Source organism: Myzus persicae, unplaced genomic scaffold (genome assembly GCF_001856785.1).
Source record: "Myzus persicae strain clone G006 unplaced genomic scaffold, MPER_G0061.0, whole genome shotgun sequence".
Taxonomy (NCBI): Eukaryota; Metazoa; Arthropoda; class Insecta; order Hemiptera; family Aphididae; genus Myzus; species Myzus persicae.
This window is the reverse complement of record NW_019100958.1, coordinates 483,511-502,116: the sequence shown is the minus strand read 5'-3', so window position 1 is coordinate 502,116 and position 18,606 is coordinate 483,511. Positions and strand designations below refer to the sequence as shown.

Below are 18,606 nucleotides of genomic sequence, written 5' to 3'. Positions count from 1 at the left end.
GGCACGACAAAGTGAACGACATACGTAAACCACAATAATTAGTACAACTTGACAATATAATTAGTTATTTATTGTTATATCGATAACACATTAACACTACTTTTAAATTTATTGTAATATAATTAAAGTATTAACTACTTATGTAATATAATAATTATTGCGCCATAATTTATATGAAACATAAATTATTTTGAGACAGTGCTTCCCAAAATGTTGAAAGCGAAACCGTGGGCGAATGCAATGCAATTACTTTTAGGCGAAAAAAAGTATTTTTTTTGGGAGAAAAGAGTACCTCCCTATATTATAGTGTTACGATAGTGCTTAAGCGGTCCAATCGTAATGCCGTTTTAGATAGAAATAATATTGAGCGTGTGGTGTTATTTTCCTTGTACGAAGTAGGTACGGACAGCAACAACAACAACAACAACAACAACAACAATAGTGTTTCACACCCATCGTGTGAGTTAAATTGCTTTCACGTGTATATAGGTAAGTGGTAATGACACAGTTTATTGTTGTATATACTATAGTGTTATACTGTTGCTCTAACGTAATCGCGTAGGGTTTGGGATTTGCGGGGCTGTTCGAAGAGGATGGAATGGCGGCGGAGCACTCGCCGATAATATTATAATAATATTGTGCATTATGCGTGGTAAATAGAATAAGGGTTGCGGCGACGAAGCCTGTTGGACACTGTGCGATGGCGGTGTGTCCGACGAGCGTGTACAGCGTCCAAAACGGTTGTGGGGTGGCGGTCGTCCTCGTCACGTGACCGAGAGGTGAAGGAGAAAGAGGGTGAGTTTCGAGAGCTTGGCCGATGGAGGCAGTACAATGAGTCCGCTCGATACTTCTAATTACGGTCGGTATATAGATGGAAGATAACGAGGCAGGACGGAAGAGAAAAATAACAATATAAAAACAATGATGATAATAATAACAATAATGATAACGCAACGGAACGGGGGGGGGGGGGACACGCCCTCCTCATTGCTCCACGGTCCTTTGTGAATTAAATAATCCAGTGGTGAACACATACCCGGCAGCTGGGGGGTACTTTCACACCATCAAAAAAAAAAAAAAAAATGTTGGCAGGTATAATATCATGATGTTCTCAGAATGTCGTGGATCCAATATATAGTAGCTGGTACCTACAGATGTACAGATAAAATACTTTTCGGACGATATTACATTGTAAATGTGACGATATAATGTGTGATTGACTTCCTACTCGTGAAGCGCAGTATATTATGGGAATGTTTGAAATATTATTGTAGATGATTAATTGCGGAGGGTGGGTGCACGCCGGTTAGCAAATTATTTCTTCGGGTTTGCCCGCCCCGGAATGAAAAATGTTTTGCGCCGCCGGCTTCGATAAAAACTTTTATATTAATATTATTATTATACCCAAGCCCGGCCTGAAGCACGACGACGATCTGCCGACGATTTGTCAGGCTAGGTGCCGTAATAGTCGACGATCTGTGAACCATGCGACTCGTGTAGCCGCCGCGGACACCGCTCGTCACCGTAGATGTACCTACTTGATTGTGACGTATGCGTCGACAGCGACTCCGTTCCTATACTTGTCATCGGGTTACCAGGATCTGAGTACACGAACGTTACTTCGACCACGGTACTGTGCTCGTGTAGTAGTGGCAAAGAGTATATTGTTATGCACTCGACGCGCGCGTCTGCAGAATCGCCTTTGCAACATTAATACTTCGCCACCTGCAATATTACCGAGTAGGTACAACAGAATACTGATGCTGTTGATTAACCGCAATCAATTACGTTTCACAAATCGCATACCTGCCTAACATAATATTATTATTACGAACTATTATTGCCTCGCCGTTCGTTTTGCCCTGTAAATCGCCCACAATATTATGGTCGCTGTCGTAGCGGGCGGTCGGTGGAGGACGGCTCATAGTCGAAGCAATTTTTCTCAACCGATCTCGGCGCCACCGCGGCGTACGATTTATGCCCGTACATACTTGTCTTGTATACCGCTCCTCCTACTACTATATTACTAGGTCGTACTGCTACTACCGCCATACTACCGCTATACCACTTACTGGGTAATCGGTATATAACGCGTACAATTATAGGCGTACAGACCGTCATTATTATAATACAGAAATCGCCGAGCGACGACTGTGGCCGTCGTCGTGTCGGCGCGTGTCTCGTTGCGGCGCGCGGCACACATATATCGCACTAGGCGACCGCGACGGTGGCGTCGGCGTCGGCGTCGACGGCGGCTGCCGATTTTCCCTGGGAGCACGACGGCGGCGCGGTGGCCGTTGTAGTAGACGTGAGTATCGCGACCGGCCGGAGGGACGTCCCCCAGCCGTTTACACATCGTCCGTGCTCTCCGCGGCCACCGCGTACGCATACGTTTAGGACCCGCGTTTCGCGCGCGCTCGTTCACCGTTTCAGACATCAACAAGTGTCGTCGTCGTGCGCGAGACCGTCGCGTCAACACGGCCGCAGGGAAACAGGAAAATCCCGAACAAACGGAGAAAACCGCACTGTTGCTGCGAGGATAAAAATCTCCGCCGTCGTCAATAATACCGATATCTGTTGCACAATATTATTCGTTCATCGTGAGTATAACGCATTGACGGTTTTCGCAAAATAATAATAGTTGTTAAAATGGTACCCGTACCTGCTTAGGACACTCGGTATAGTAACATCACATGAGCCATGAGCGTAAATTATAACAAGTCACAATAATATATAATAATGGCCACGTTTCACACGGCCGTTTCATACACGGGTGATTGTTCGTGCACCCGTCTTCAGACAATATTCATCTCACGATTTTCGAAAGAAAAATCCGTCTGAGTCGGAGTCGGTCGACACTGGAAATCTGCAGAGTCCGATACGGGTCGGTCCTGCGTTTCGCTGCGACGGTATGATATAATAATAACCGCACGATATGTAACTTCTCGATCGACACACTCCGATAGTATTATGTCCATGCGTTCTTCGTTGAAAATCTTGACGCGAAATTGATTTTATTTCTGCGGCTACGTACGAATAATTTCCTACAGCGATAGGCATGTTATCTTGGCGTCTTCCGAGGTATTCACTTATCGCGAGTGGCGTTTTCGACAGGGCCCGGGGGACCCGCGGTAGATAAAGTCTCTCGAATTTATACATTTATGTGTGCACGGTGTACCTAGCCATTTCGACGACGATGCACCGACAACTGCTCATTACAGGTACGACTACAAGTATCGCCGATGGCAATACGAGCGCACATTGTTATTATTTATTCGGATAATAAGAATAGGTACATATTTTATATCATTAAGCACGCGACGTGTGCAGCTGTAAATTATTTTGATTGTGTTGCACGCGTCCGTTTTTCGGTGTAAATAATATTTATAGATATTACAATATTATATATCAATAACAGTGATAATATGTAAGTGTATCCGTATAAAATCCATCTACCGATATCTCGTATATCGCGAGATATATAATAGTAGACATTATAAAGTGTAGATTTTACACCGACCACCCCCGATACCCGCGTGCGACGTCATAATATATTATGTTTTGAATATTATGTAGAAAATCTGGTTGTTATTTATTCAATATAATTTGCACCGAGTACGTCCATCACCTGTACACATTATATAGCCACATAGGTATAGCATGTTATTATAATAATTTAATTATCATGTAGACACATGATAATGTATTTTTTTATTATAAAAGAAAAGAATTGGATATTTTTCGACGTAAATTTACCCAAATCTAGAGCTTGAAAAAACTTTTAAAAACGGATTTTTGAATTTAAGGACCTAAAGCATAGTTTTAGAGTCCATCGTGCTCAACTCCGAATAAAATATGATAAATACGATTTGAATACGAATACACACTATACATTTAAACGAAACACAAACCTATAAAACTTAATACCATTGAGTATAGATAGTATATCTATATCTATACTCAATGTTAATACTCATCACTATCTCTAAGTTATGACACCTATTTATTAAGTCAATATTATTTTTATTTTTATTTTTTTATTACTTTACACAAATAGTTCAAATCATTACATTGATTTATCGACATTTTTAACAAACATAGCTTATAATATTATATACTTGCCTAAATTATATACCACATCACCCCCTTAATGTCATTATCTGTTCCTAAAATGTATTATGTAACGCTGTACGCCAGTTAATATATATCTAATAAGCTAATGCATCAACTCCTAATAATATTAATATTACGGAGCCAATAATTGTATTTCAAAGAAAACTGTTCCCTTCTCAGAGTGGGTACATATTATTATATTAATGTGTGGTCTTATGTCCTCTGACTCAAATATTTTTTTATTCGTTTTGATTTTATTTTATCGTAAATAAGTTATCCATACATAACTACATGATAGATATTTTACCTTACAGTTAATAATTATATTTTTTTAATGAACTTATCAATTGTTTTCGCGGTTCTCTGGTGTACATAATAACTTAGTTAACTAACTACCTATCTACCTATGTCCCATATTGTTGTATAGACTGTAGTATATAGTTATTTTAGTAGGTACTATGGGCTATGGCGATTGGTTAGCAATAATAATTAATGAACGAACTTTAATAAACAGAGTATGTACTGCAGTGTACATATTTATGCAATATTCTTGATCTCCCACTCATTATCGAAGACGCCCTCAACGAAAACGAAACCACAAAATGTATCGCCTTTATTTCTAAATGTTAAATAATTTACTTAATTAACTAGCATTGTAAATATTACTAATTTGTAATGTTGAACATCGTTGGCTTATAATATTAGCTGTTGAAGCCTTTAAATTCTTACATAATAAAAATTAGTCTCATTTAATTTTTTTAGGGAAACCAACTATTTTTACATAATTTCTTATAGCCAGGTTATGTGCAATACTATATTTGACCAAACTTATCTAATTCAATAATAAGTCATTCATTATAAATCTTTGTAAACTCGCAGACGTTTTTTTTTAAAAATATAAGTACACTTGACTTCCTATCAGATCTAAAGTAATTGAAAAGATTATGTATTCGGAATTATTGAATACATCTACATAATTTTAATGTTAATGCACCCACGGAAAAATTCTATGAAAACTAGCTCGAACAAAATGCATTTCTATTTTCTATTCTTTGATAAGACAATATATAATTAGTTATTTATATTTTAAAATGTACTGCTGAATATTCTATACATTCCGGAATGCTCTCCTTGTTAATGGTTTTTGTTATTGAGTAGCTGGTAACTATTCGAAAAGTGTTGAGTTTTATTAATCGTTCGTTATTTCGAAGAATATTATAGTCTGCAATATAGAAAATAGTGATTCTGACGAGCTTTAATATTAGTTGATTAATAATAGAAAAACGAATCAAATTTTAATTTACTTATAACATTTTTAATTAATATTCATTGATTTAAGCGTAGGAGATTGTGCACTTAATGTATTGTAACATTTACATCCTGCAGAATTTAACGTCATAATAATCACGATCGACATTAACTGTTGTTGCACAGTCTGACGGACGGATAGATGATGGATATACTCCGTTTATTGACAATAAAAGTTGGCGGTTTTGTTGCTTATTGCATTATAATACATATTGTATTATTGCAGCGTATGGTTATTTTGGTAGGTATGTACGTCGTATGTGTTATTACAACGTTGGTGTCAGGTGGTCATGAATTTGGTATACTCCCGTAAATGGTGTTACTTAGAAATAATTGACATGTTTAGTTTAATTTTTCTATCTACGATTTCCGGTTTTGTTATTATGTCGGCAGTTGGCTCATTATTAAGACCTCAGCAAACGTGTAATTTTTACGGAGCTGTGTGTAGGCAATATTCTTTCGTTTCTCGCGATCATTGATTGTCTTTGTGTGCATATAGTAAATGATCGTTGATGTGTGCAAACTCCACACTAGCCATCCGTATCATACATTATTTCATTGACACTTGTATGTACAAGTCATTTAGTCATTATATCAAAATATTTAAAACCATATGCGCGTGAAATAGCTTTATGGCAGACAACAATTTAAGAACTTCCAAAGGTTCGATTTAAATTTTAAGTTATTTTAATGAATAAACAAAATTGCTTTGGTTAGGTGCTCGTTTTAAATTTTAGTGAATTCTCAACGGGAATAAGCATTTTTAATTATATCGATTTTTCAATTTTTTATATTAAATATATTAAAAACTTTATAAAATATTGAATATTTGCTCAGACAGATTCAAATTAAACTCTTTTACCAAATCAAAAATCTTTACATTTTTGAAATCAAACCACACTCTTGTCAGTCACTAAATTCGTTGGAAAAATTTATAGGGTTCCAGGGGCCTTAAGTATCTGATTTTTACTTATAATATTTACTATACCTAAATACCTGCTTTATAATCAACAAATTAATTGTTTTTTTTTCTTATCGGACTGTGTTTGTATGTACTTACCTAATATTATCTCACAGTCTTCAGAAAACAACTATAAATATATGTTATAAAATGTGTCGACAAGAATTATCATAGTATTGTAGTAAATAATTTTTAGCATTTTAATATATTTTACTTTGACATCGATGAACATTGAACATAGTACCTAAATGGCTAGCCATCAATATTGTTCATTAAGTGCATTAAGTTACTTATTGAAACGGTTAAAATGTGTTCAATGGAATGAAGTACAGAAGTGTTGAACTATAATAATACTTACTAAATAATAATTAAATAAACAACAACTATTACTAAAAGATTGCGTATAATAACTTTATTTGCCAATATTTTTTTAGTGTTGTTGTTATCATATTTTAGTTCGTATTATCGTTCTATGAAAAATGAATTTATTCTATTTTAAAATTAATGTTTGGTCCAAAACTGACCTTTTTTTTACCCAAAACATACATACCTGTTTCACCCGGATAGTCTATTTATAATCAGCTTATTCTTTTTTTCCCAACATATTTTTGATAATTTTAAAATTACAGTTGACAATAGTTAATATTTATATATTTTAGAGTATTATGTTTATAGAGTTACCTAAAAAACCAACCATACAGAAAAGCGATTAATATTTCTAAATTATAATTATATTTTGTGAATATATTTATAATTTCGTGTTATATATACATTATATATAACGGGTATAATAAGCACCCCTCAATGTAATTTTTCATGTTTTCTTCACTAAATGGCATTTTTTTTTTATAAAAGTGACAGTTACAATTTAAATATTACATGTATAATTACTATATTTTAATCAGCTTAATTAAGAAAATTTACATTTTTACATAATATTTAGAAACGAAGATTATTACTTACTATTATAACATAACATTATAACTAATAAGCACATACTATGTCGTATCGGAACAATAGCCCTTGAATTGCATGCCCATAGATGAGCAGATAGGCATGAGGATAATAATGGCGAACCAATGATCAATGCAAATATAAAAGCTTACAAATCGAGTGGTTTATTAAACACTATTAGGTTATCTGATAATCATTTATAAGAAATAATAATAGGAATTCCAGTTCAGTAAGTAGGACTAATAAGTATTTAGTTTTTGCCAATACTGTTGTCTTAGAGCCTTAGAGCCATAGTTTTTCTGAAAACATCACATTATTAAACAATTATATGTTTTTGAGAGTAATTTCACCTAGGTATGTTTACATTTAAATTTGATTGTTTTCAAATAATATTTTATTTCAAATAATAGATGTGTTTTCAAGGAATACATTTTATAAAGATATTGATTCGGAATAAATATAAAGAATAGTATTTAGGTTTAAAATATAAACACAAGTGATGCACGTTGGCGATGTATGAAACGTAGATACCTACGTGTTTCACGTTTAACTCTGCAGGTAGTAAAATCGAAAACTGAAGAAAATATTTTAAAGTCCGACCAACTTTGACATAATCATAATATTATTTTCATATTAAGTATTAATATAACCATTTAGATATTAACAGCAAGATGAGATTCGTATCAAACTAACGATCAATAGATTCCAATGGACTTAATAATAATATGTACAACCAAAAAAAATTATTTTTAAATAACCTAACTTCTAAAATATTATTAACGATGGTGTTCGAAACTTCAAAAAATTTCCAGAAAGAATTTAAGGTTCAGAATTTCTAAAAATTATCTTGTTATTACAAAGTATAAAGTATAATGTCCGAAGCGTATAATATAACACTATAAAGTCCACAATACATTTGAAAGTACCTAACGCTTAAGAAAAAAATATTCAAACTGAATAATTGAATAATTCATTATTTTTATCTTTGGACCAATCATAATTTATTGATTTTAAATAAAGCACAGACAGGTACGAACGTTTAAAATCGTTTTTTAAATAATCATCATATTATTAATTATTTAAATTATCGATGAGAGAATGCAATCTCGTTATAATTTGAAAACATAAATAAATGCAACAAAATAGATTATTGTACTTAAACTTATTTTAAAAAACAATTGAATCAAAATAATCAAGACCGGTCAATGAAGGTTGATTACAAAATGTTTACAACTATTTAGGTATAGTCTTAGTGATTCAGTCTGAAAAAATAATTCAAGTAATAAACTTTTTACTTTAGGCTTATTTTTTAAAGAAGTGTTTGGTGTTTCAATATTTAATGTTAGAATGGCCGCTAAGTATTGTGAATATACTTTGGTTAGAAAAACTATAAATTTCTGAGGATAGTGCTTTTGCTCTCATTCTACGAGCATGCAATTTAATGGGTATTATAATGTTAGGTAATACTTTCAAATACTAGTAGGTTACTACAAAAAATGTGTGCAAATTGTTTAAATCTTATTCTAAGAAATATTTTTTTTGTATAAACTTTATTTTAAATACTTTTTATTCATTTTATACTTATTGTTTATCAAGTTTCTTTAAATAGTACACTAACTTTCAATCATAGATTTACATTTAATAAATGTAAAAACTAAAAACATCAAATATAAGAATAAAATACAAAAGTATAAAACAATGGCAAAAAAAATTGTGTCAATATTTTTAAAATTGATAGGTCATAATTTTTTCCGAAAAAAAATGTTATTTTAGTATTACTATATTATGATGTTAAATTAATGATGGATTAAATTAGTAGCGAAAAATAATCGATTGAAAATTGATTCAATTTGAAAAATGGCTTAATTGTTAATAAAGAGCAACACTTAACATGTAACACAATATCCATCCTTTAAATGCTAATAACTAATAATTAATATACAAATTAAATCAAATCGTTTATGTAATTATACTGAGTATAATAAAAAAATCTTTAATTTGAAACTTTTTAAAAGCTCAGTGGCAACAGTATAATAACATACTTAAACTTTTGCGCATTTAATATTATTATTTTATTTTTGGTTACCTATTTGCATTTAATATAATATTTACACTATAATAAGCACAGTTTACCGGTTAATAATTAAAATTTTTTTCATTAATTAAAATGTGTGCTGTTTATGGTACGAACATTTTTGTAATGTAACATATTATCTTGTAACTATATCGAATAACATTATTTCTAATAAACAATACTATTCTATAGTGTAGAAGTGATTTACGATAAAAATATTGCTAAAATGTCAATTAATTATTTAATTAATCAACATAATAATTATTATCATTAAAAGTTGGTAAAAATAATTTTGACACAATTTAGTTGAGTCATGACCACATGACTCTCTGCCAGCGCCACTGTACTAGGTTAATTTTCAATTAACTATTTCTTTAGTCACATTTTCAATTGGATTAATTTTCTCTAGCTATTCTTTATTGAATTAATTTTTAATGGACTACTTTGCTCTGACCATTTATGTGTCCTTGGCCATTTTTTTCTATTGAATTAATTTTCAACGGGGTAATTTTATTTGGTATTTTTGTTTTTTTTTTTTCGTTTATTCTTACCAAATCACCGTGAAATATATAGTGTAAAAACGAGTGTGAAATAAATAAATATTACCCACCTTATTTAAATGAAATTTAAATTCGAAAACAAATAACGTATAACGTTTGAAAAAAAAAAAGAACAAACGTTTGGAGAACAAAGAGTATCGCCTCCCCGCGGTGTTCTCTGGGTTACGCTAAATGATACTCAAATATGTACTATAACCATTATCAACTGATTTTTAAAATTACCACAAATCCATTACGTTTAGATTCACTGATTCCTTCTTATTTGGGTGAAATGTTGGTATTATGTGTGTTTTGTGGGTTTATACGAAACAAACATTTAGAAGAAATCAAATTGTGAATTTGCATTTATATTTGAAATAAATACATTTTGGCAAATAAAGCATTAAGAAGGCAATATAGAACGCCTTTCTAATATAAACAATGCAATTGTTTTTAATAATAAACCTTTTACTTTGCGTAACTACAAAAACGAGACACAGAAAGAATCATAATACCATATTATTGACTGTGCATCTATGTCTTACAAAGTACATTATTTTATGTAATAGTTATAGTATACATATATGAGTAGACATTTTTCCATGTAAGTGCCCGGAACGTGTATATACACGGAAATGATAGGTATAAATAGTAGGTACTATTTCTTCGTATGAATATATTATAATATAACGAATCTTAGAATACCTACAGCTGCATATTTATTATTTATTTATTTAAATGCATTATTATTTTTTTTTAGTAGGGGAACCCGTGGCAACATAATATGCCTCGGGTGTGGGGTGGTACATTACGGGGTTATTTTTGTACATTTTTAAGTAGGTCTTTGTGTTGGTATAGGTTTGTAACTAGTGGTATTGCGTATGTGTGCCGTGTTTCGTCGCTAAGAAACCGGGTGGCCACCCATCCGGGAGTTGGCGATGCCCGGGGTAGCGTAGCTTCAGCAATCTTCGTGATTGTGGTTGGCACCACTACGCCACAACATATCACAACACATTATTAAAATATAGACAACAAAGTATGATTTACTTATATTTAAATTTAGTATATAAGTTAAGTCTGTTTCAACACAATAATTTAGTTGATATTGTAGAATAATTAGAAAAAATTGTTTTATCATATGAGTTGTTATTAATTATAGATATACCTAAATATTGATGAGAAAAATATTTAAAATATGAACAAATTTCTAATTAAAATTCGATATTAATGTATATCAAAACAAAAATCTCTTATCTTTTCATAACTATATTATTCCATAGTATACCCGTTTCGTATTAATACATAATATTAAAACAACATAATATTATATTTACTGACCTGTAAACATAGATGCACGATGTACATTCTGTACATGAACTTAACGCGTTAAAAAGCAGCCAGTCAAAATACAATGGCAAAAATGAACTAAAAATGGTAAAATAGTACCTACATTTGTGTGTAGTAAATATCACATGGTTTCGACTGTTTTTAAAAACAAATTAAAAGAATACAAGTTTTAAAAGTTTCTACCACAGTTTATATTTTCTTATATTTTTACATAGACAATATAATATTTAAATACAAAAAAAACAGTAATTTCTATTTTCTACATAAGAATTTGCCGCAGACTAAATTCCAACATTCTTAAAAATATTTCATTATCTAGTAAATACACAAATCTCGTCAAGAGTTTATAACAATTTATATAGAAAATATATAATATTATTTTAAAAAAACTGAATTTCTTGAGAAGAAAAAGTTTTTCCATCAAACAATTATTATGTAAATTGTCTTGAAGACTCTAATATTAAATTTAATTATTATAGAACAATGTTAAAGAGTGTGATATATACGGATATGGTAGAAGAACGGATATTGTTTGTATAGAAAGCGTTTCCTATTGAAAGTTTGAAAAGGATTCAAAAAATAGTAATAATACAGTAACAAGAGTTTTCTAAAAAATATATTGTTCCAATATCGTTCATAATGTAACAGCGCCTAAAGTAGGTATTATGATTCGTTTAAATTAATAAAAATATTATTAACGTTTTTCATTAATTTGGTAACGGATATTTGAAGTTCACAACGTTCAAATAAATTAGTTTGTACTAATCTATTTGAGTATACCCTCCATTGGTATCATTATTAACTATATAAGACAATGTACCTAGTGCATAGTCATTAACTATGAATTATTAACTCTATTGTTTTTGCAATGGTCCTGGAAACGTGCATTTACTTCTGACATATGGTCAATGGTCATGTTGTACGCACACGCATTGTTAAACGTAATTAAAAGAATGTCATCTCGAATTAATTGTGTTGAACGAGAACATAACATGCTGTTATGACATACCTTTATTCTGCCTGGGCACTTGAATTTTTCTTAAAAAAATGTTGTTCTGTTATGCAATTAACCGAGTAAATATTTGTTGACAAATGTAAAGTACCTAAATATGTATACTAATTTTTTTTTTGTTCTTGTTAAATAGCTTCAAACCATATTGTGAGAGGACGATGTATTCTGTATTACTTACATTATAATAATATTATATTACATGTTATATGTGGAGATTCCAATAAGGCCCGCAACAACCATTACAGCTCCATAATTATGGTAGATAAGTCTAATAATTAAATCACCAATTATCAATTACATAACACAGCCATTATAGTCTGTATAGTATAAATATTAATTAAAATTTTTTATTCATATCACAAAATCATAATAATATGGTTCTCTAAGTTATAAAACGTAATTATTAACTTCAATATATCAGTTTATTACACCCAATTCCACAATAGTTTATAATATGACTTTATTAGGTCAGCCTAAATATTTATTACATATTTACATAATCATTTATTATGTTATTTAATTAATAAGTTATAATTCAGTTTTTCAATACATTTTTCAATAAATTATTTTTATCTATTCTATATGTTGAAAGATTTTTTACGAAATATGTTTTATTTGTCTTTAAGTTAAAATTATTTAAAAACAATAAGTTATATAGCTCTCATCCGAAATTCACTGAAAACACTCTTGTGACAAGTTTCGACTTCAATATTTACTATATTTTAATTGATTTAAGGCGTTTAATAATAATCATTTTAAATATTTAATATAAATTATAATGTGATATATGTATAAGTACTTTCTAGTGGCTTATTCTAAGCTTTTGAGTGGGAGGGTCACACATTTTTGCATAACCTACCGACTGTATATACTTTATCAAAGCACATTTTTTAAGTCGTATAAAATATGAACTGTTATCTTCAGACAAGGCATCAAATATTCGTGGCGTTTCTGTCTTATTGTTTACCACCAAATAAGTAATTTTTTGCGATTCACAATATACCACCGACGGCGACGGTCGGACACAATAATTATTTTATAATAACGGTGCGTAATGTTATTATTTTCTAGTGTACAGTGTACGCCATATTACTATAGTATTATGTATAATACAAAGCAACGAAAATGCACAGAAGACCTTTACTGCGGAGTATACGGAGGGGAAGCCGGCTCGGGTGGTGCGGTCACGAGATTCGGAACGTTTTTATCATTAAAATTAAAAATTCCAGCGCTTTTAGATATTGTACAATTTATTGCATCATCTGCGCATGCGCCTCGAGAGCACGATAACACTCGAACAACGCACTCACCCCGGAATGTATCTGATCAGTGAAACAATACTCTCGGACAGTAATTATTAGCAAAAGTCTCCGTACTATATAACAGGTGTACCCCCCTGTTTATCATACTATAAAGCCTATGAATAATATTTGATATTTATTATTTATATATTATGTATGAGCCCAGTATATTACACAATACATACACATTTACTGTATAGTATACAATATATTTCAGTGGCGTGCTCAGTTTTTTTGATAGAAAGGGGATATGCATTTTCGACTATTTTAATACGACGTTATATACTGTAATACATTCATTTCTTTATCATATATTTTATATGACGAAAATAAGCCAAAAGGGGGGGATACGGCGCCCTCACCCCCCTCTTGAGCAAGCCCCTTAATTGAATATATTGTACTACCCATAGCTGGTTTTCCTTGGATTAATATTTATAATACATTCAGCGGTGCCCATATCATCTTCTTGAATAAAATAGACACAAATTAAATAAATACACACATTACACGTAGGTATAATAAGCGTGTACAAAAAATCGCTAAAATTGTCCGTAGAATCGTATACGAAATTGACGCTATTTTCATAAGTTACAAGGAACCTGGTGAACTAATTATATAGGTGAGGACCGATGTGCGTCCAACCTTTACAAGCCGAACAGTCTCCACGAAACTAACGGCCCGGCGCTTTTAAATTCTGGTCGGAGCCGTAAAGTTGATATGTATATTATGCTTTTCTAATGTGATATTATGAAGGACCGTTCAAGGATAGTTTAACCGAAAGTCACCATGCACAACACTAGGTACGCATTATGTATAATATGGTACCTGCCGGCTGCCATATTATATACCGTGTGAACCGGATAAATCACCGACGGGGAAAACCGATTGAGCGTAATGCGACGTTGCCATGACGTTTCAACCGAAATTTCGAACAGAACTCGGGCTAAAATTAGTTCGATTGGACGTAATTCCATAAAATAACAAACGGCTAAAGAAATTGAAAAAAAAATAAGAATAAATAATAAAAGCTGCAGCCAGTAATTCAAATAGTAATAAAACTGAATATTTACATACCGTTAAATTTAAGACGAATCGTAAATAGATATACCTACCTGTGGTATAGCAATATGAAACAATTTTGATGCAACGTGACCGTACGAAATGATGTTATTTTTTTAAACTCATACCTATATTTATCTAAATATTATTTTAATCCTTTAAATAAATAATTCTTGTATAAAATAGTATTGATGATCGTATGGCAAACGACAACATTTAAGCACATCGTGCTTTGTACGCTGCTCCATCGAGAAGGTTTTCTTTTATAGTTCCTTATCCTTTGATGCACCGACAGATTTTCTCAATCGCAATCACCGGAGCCACTCGTCGCTTAGTATTAATAAGAGACTCCGACTCTATGATATCAAAGTGTAGTAAATGGCATAAACATATAATAGCATTGCGTACTGCGTGCAAAAGACAATAGATAATGTCTTACAACTGCAATTATATTATGAGGGTTATTTGGTTCAACTGGAGATTCATTTTAAATTGTATACATCGTAGGTAATTAAAAAAAAATTGTTCAATTATAATATAAATGCACATGTTTCGTATTAAAAATGAATAAGGCATTGATTAGTTTGTCACGGGCAACGCCGTGCAGCATTAACTATAGTTAATAAATATTATATCTACAATACGTATTGGTAAAATCAAATGCCCAAGACTGATGACTATTACGAAAATCTACAGTTTTCGACAGATTTTCATAGTATTTTCGTGGATTCGGTTAGATCCGTTTTGTCATAGGTTGCTATATTTTATTATTTACCTTTTACTTTTCAACACAAAAATGTTGACTCACGAAAAACAAACATCTTTTATTTATTTATATTGCATTTTTCTCACTGGCTACAGACAATAAAATAGTTAATATTATGATTGTATACGATTTTAAATGTATATTTAATATCTGGTCAAAACAACACAAATATAACTGTGCTAAAAATCTGTGCAGTGCAGGTACATTTAACGGAACTTAAGAGAAGGGGTAAATCCAAGGGCATTTAACTGTTCAAGGAAAACTCCGTTCTGGACCAGCTTAGTTAATAATACATTAATTGCTTTTTTAATAATTATTTGGTGAGTACAATCCAAATGGTACATATCCATTTGTACTATCACCAATTAAATAGTGGAATTTTTTTTCGAGAGGCCCCAAAATATTCCTTTGCACCTGGGCTCCCAGAGTTAAACTTCCGGTAGTTTATATGCGTGTGGTTGATGTTATATAATATTATAGCCCCGAGAGATACTGACAGTTTGACATTACCCATTTCAGCTCACTTTATTTTTTCATAATCTTTGTAGAATCGGAACTTCGGAATATAATAAAAGAAATTGAAAATGGTAGACCGGCTAGAGGTGAGGGGAGGAGTCTTCAAAATTAAAAAAAATCAACCAAATTATTACTGTAGATAATTCGAAAATTTTGTAAGAAATGATCAAACAAAATGTCAGAATCAAACATGTAAGACAATTTTTTTTTCAAGTTTACAAAACTCACCGGCCAGTTTAATTGAAAATTCGGGGATGGAACACGGAGCCAGTCGACATTTTTGTCAATTTTTTTACTGTACTTGGGAAGTCCGATTCTATGGGTTATAAAAAAATCGAATGAGGTAAAATGGATAAGGTCAAACCTTCAGTAAATAGTCCCCCCCCCCCTATTGATATGGACCATTTAGTTCGCAAGCTGTAACCGATCCAAACTTCATCGAGGAAAACTGCAGACCAAAATTTAATTGACGTTGTGCGAGTGTGTCCATCACAAACGCACTGCATCAAATAGACGATTCAACAATATTATAGGAAATTAATAAAAATAAAAAAATTCCGATATTTCAACCACACTGAAAACCGCATTAAAATATCAGTTTATCTTTACTGAGATCACAGCGAGCGAATTGGTAAGTACTATACTGTACACATCGACACATTGTACCTAATATTGTGTACCTACAGGCTACTGTTTAGTATTTTTCCCGAATAGATAACAAATATTACGGATTTGTTGTTTCGCAATGACGACCATATTTTAAACTAAATATTAGGTAAATCTATTTAAAAATATCGAATATTCATTAATGACATTATGTGATAATATTCCATTTATTATCACATTATGATTTTAGACACGTGCCTAGCGAAAAGCGTCTATTAATGGCGTTTGTAGTTTAATTATTGAAGTGTATATAATAGGTAATATGTGATTGTATATGAAAGGATTCACTATTTATTTGTTGTTCTAGAACCATTTATTATAACTCGCTTAACATCCAGACTTGGAGTATTTGTATTAATATTCCATTACTTGTTGAAAGCGGCAAATGCGATTACCATTGCGATAATACAATTATTTATGATCGAAAATACTCTCGCTGTTAGACTTACCTCATTTCTTCCTTTTTAGTTAATTTCAACAATGCAACCCTAATAACTATAACGTACGGAAATATTATTTTATACAATTATTTCAAATTATTATCACTGTGCTTACACTTAATTTAGTTTATAACGTTATGTTGTTAATCTGTTTTCATTAATTATTATTATTATTATTTTTATAAAATGTATTGAAATATTTCATATTGTGTAACATTCTTGAAATTCTCTTTGACCTGGATTGAAGACTTCGTTAATTTCTTAAATAAAAACAAAATTAAAAAACTGTAGCAAAGAATACATTTTAAATTGGCATTGATAATTTTATTATTATACACAATAATCATTATTACTTTTATACGTCAAATAACATGTGAAGTACTTTTTAGATTCAATAATTTTTTTTTTTTTATTGATTTTCAAGTACAACTCGGCAGCAAGGGCCATTAGTTAAATTTGTTTTTATTTATAAAATCTGACTGTTGACTGTGAAATGAAATATTATATGAAATTAATACTGAATTTGATTTTGTTATAAATTATAATCATATAAACACGGAATGGGTACAAAAGATACCAGTTGTTAGTCATTCATTTCACTCATCACTCACCTCGATATAGTCGGGTATTATTATTGTTATTATGCACTTGAAATAAATGATAAATCATCGCATTTGCATTTTTATGGAGAGACGGTTTTTGTCATTAATCTAAAGCTCGGCAACTATGGCTTTTAGCTGCCTAATTCTTATAATGTACTCGTAAAAAAACAATTAAAAAAATATATCGACTTAAGGGACGTTGATATGAGCTTGTTCTATATGTAACACGTGTAATTATTAATGGAATAAAATATCTACAGTAACTAAAGAAATAAAACTGTCGAACAACAAATTTTACAAATTACTGTTGAATCGCTGCGCCAACCCTTTAGTTCGTAACTAATAGCCTTTAGGTACTTTAAAGCCTTTGGAAATCCGTGAATATGATTAAAATGCATACGGTGTATAAGATAGTATATTTGGTTTGATAATAATTCTTTAAACAAGAAGTAAAGTCAAGCCTTGTGTTTGCAGTGGATTTTTAGTCGGACGATTCACGATGTGATACTCACTTCACAATCTCATGAATTGTTTTAAAAAAAATCTAAATTCAAATATTTTGGCGCATTCAACAACAAGCGAGTTATTAGCGTTTTTAATACGACCGACTCAACCAGGATTATATATCATTTAAATCTTATATAAAGCATTACGAATTTTTCAAGTTATAATAATATAAATGTTGTTAGTACAAATATAATGTTATTAAACGAACGTTGAGATTCCGTCAAATGGAGGGACCGATTTCATGAGTTGAGTGTAAAGTGGTTTCCGGATCTGGTGCTTGAAGTTCACATTGATTATGAGGAAAATTGAGCTCATCTCTCTGTGTGGTTCTTGTAAAATGTCGTGAACATTCCTTGAGTAGATAATGAATAGGTTAAACCCCTTTAAGTGTCAGTGGCGGATATAGAAGCCACATATATTTGTACGGCAAGACGGGCAGAA

At 31.5% G+C, this 18,606-nt stretch overlaps 1 protein-coding gene across 1 annotated transcript in view; it reads left to right on the top strand.

The window, feature by feature from the left end:
* The first annotated feature begins 2,250 nt into the window (after nucleotides 1-2,250).
* The window catches only part of LOC111027050, a 103,848-nt gene continuing 87,492 nt past the window's right edge, over nucleotides 2,251-18,606 (top strand). Inside the window, exon 1 of the mRNA XM_022305262.1 lies at nucleotides 2,251-2,600. The gene's annotated coding sequence lies outside the window, so the exon portion shown is untranslated. The remainder of the gene's footprint in view (nucleotides 2,601-18,606) is intronic.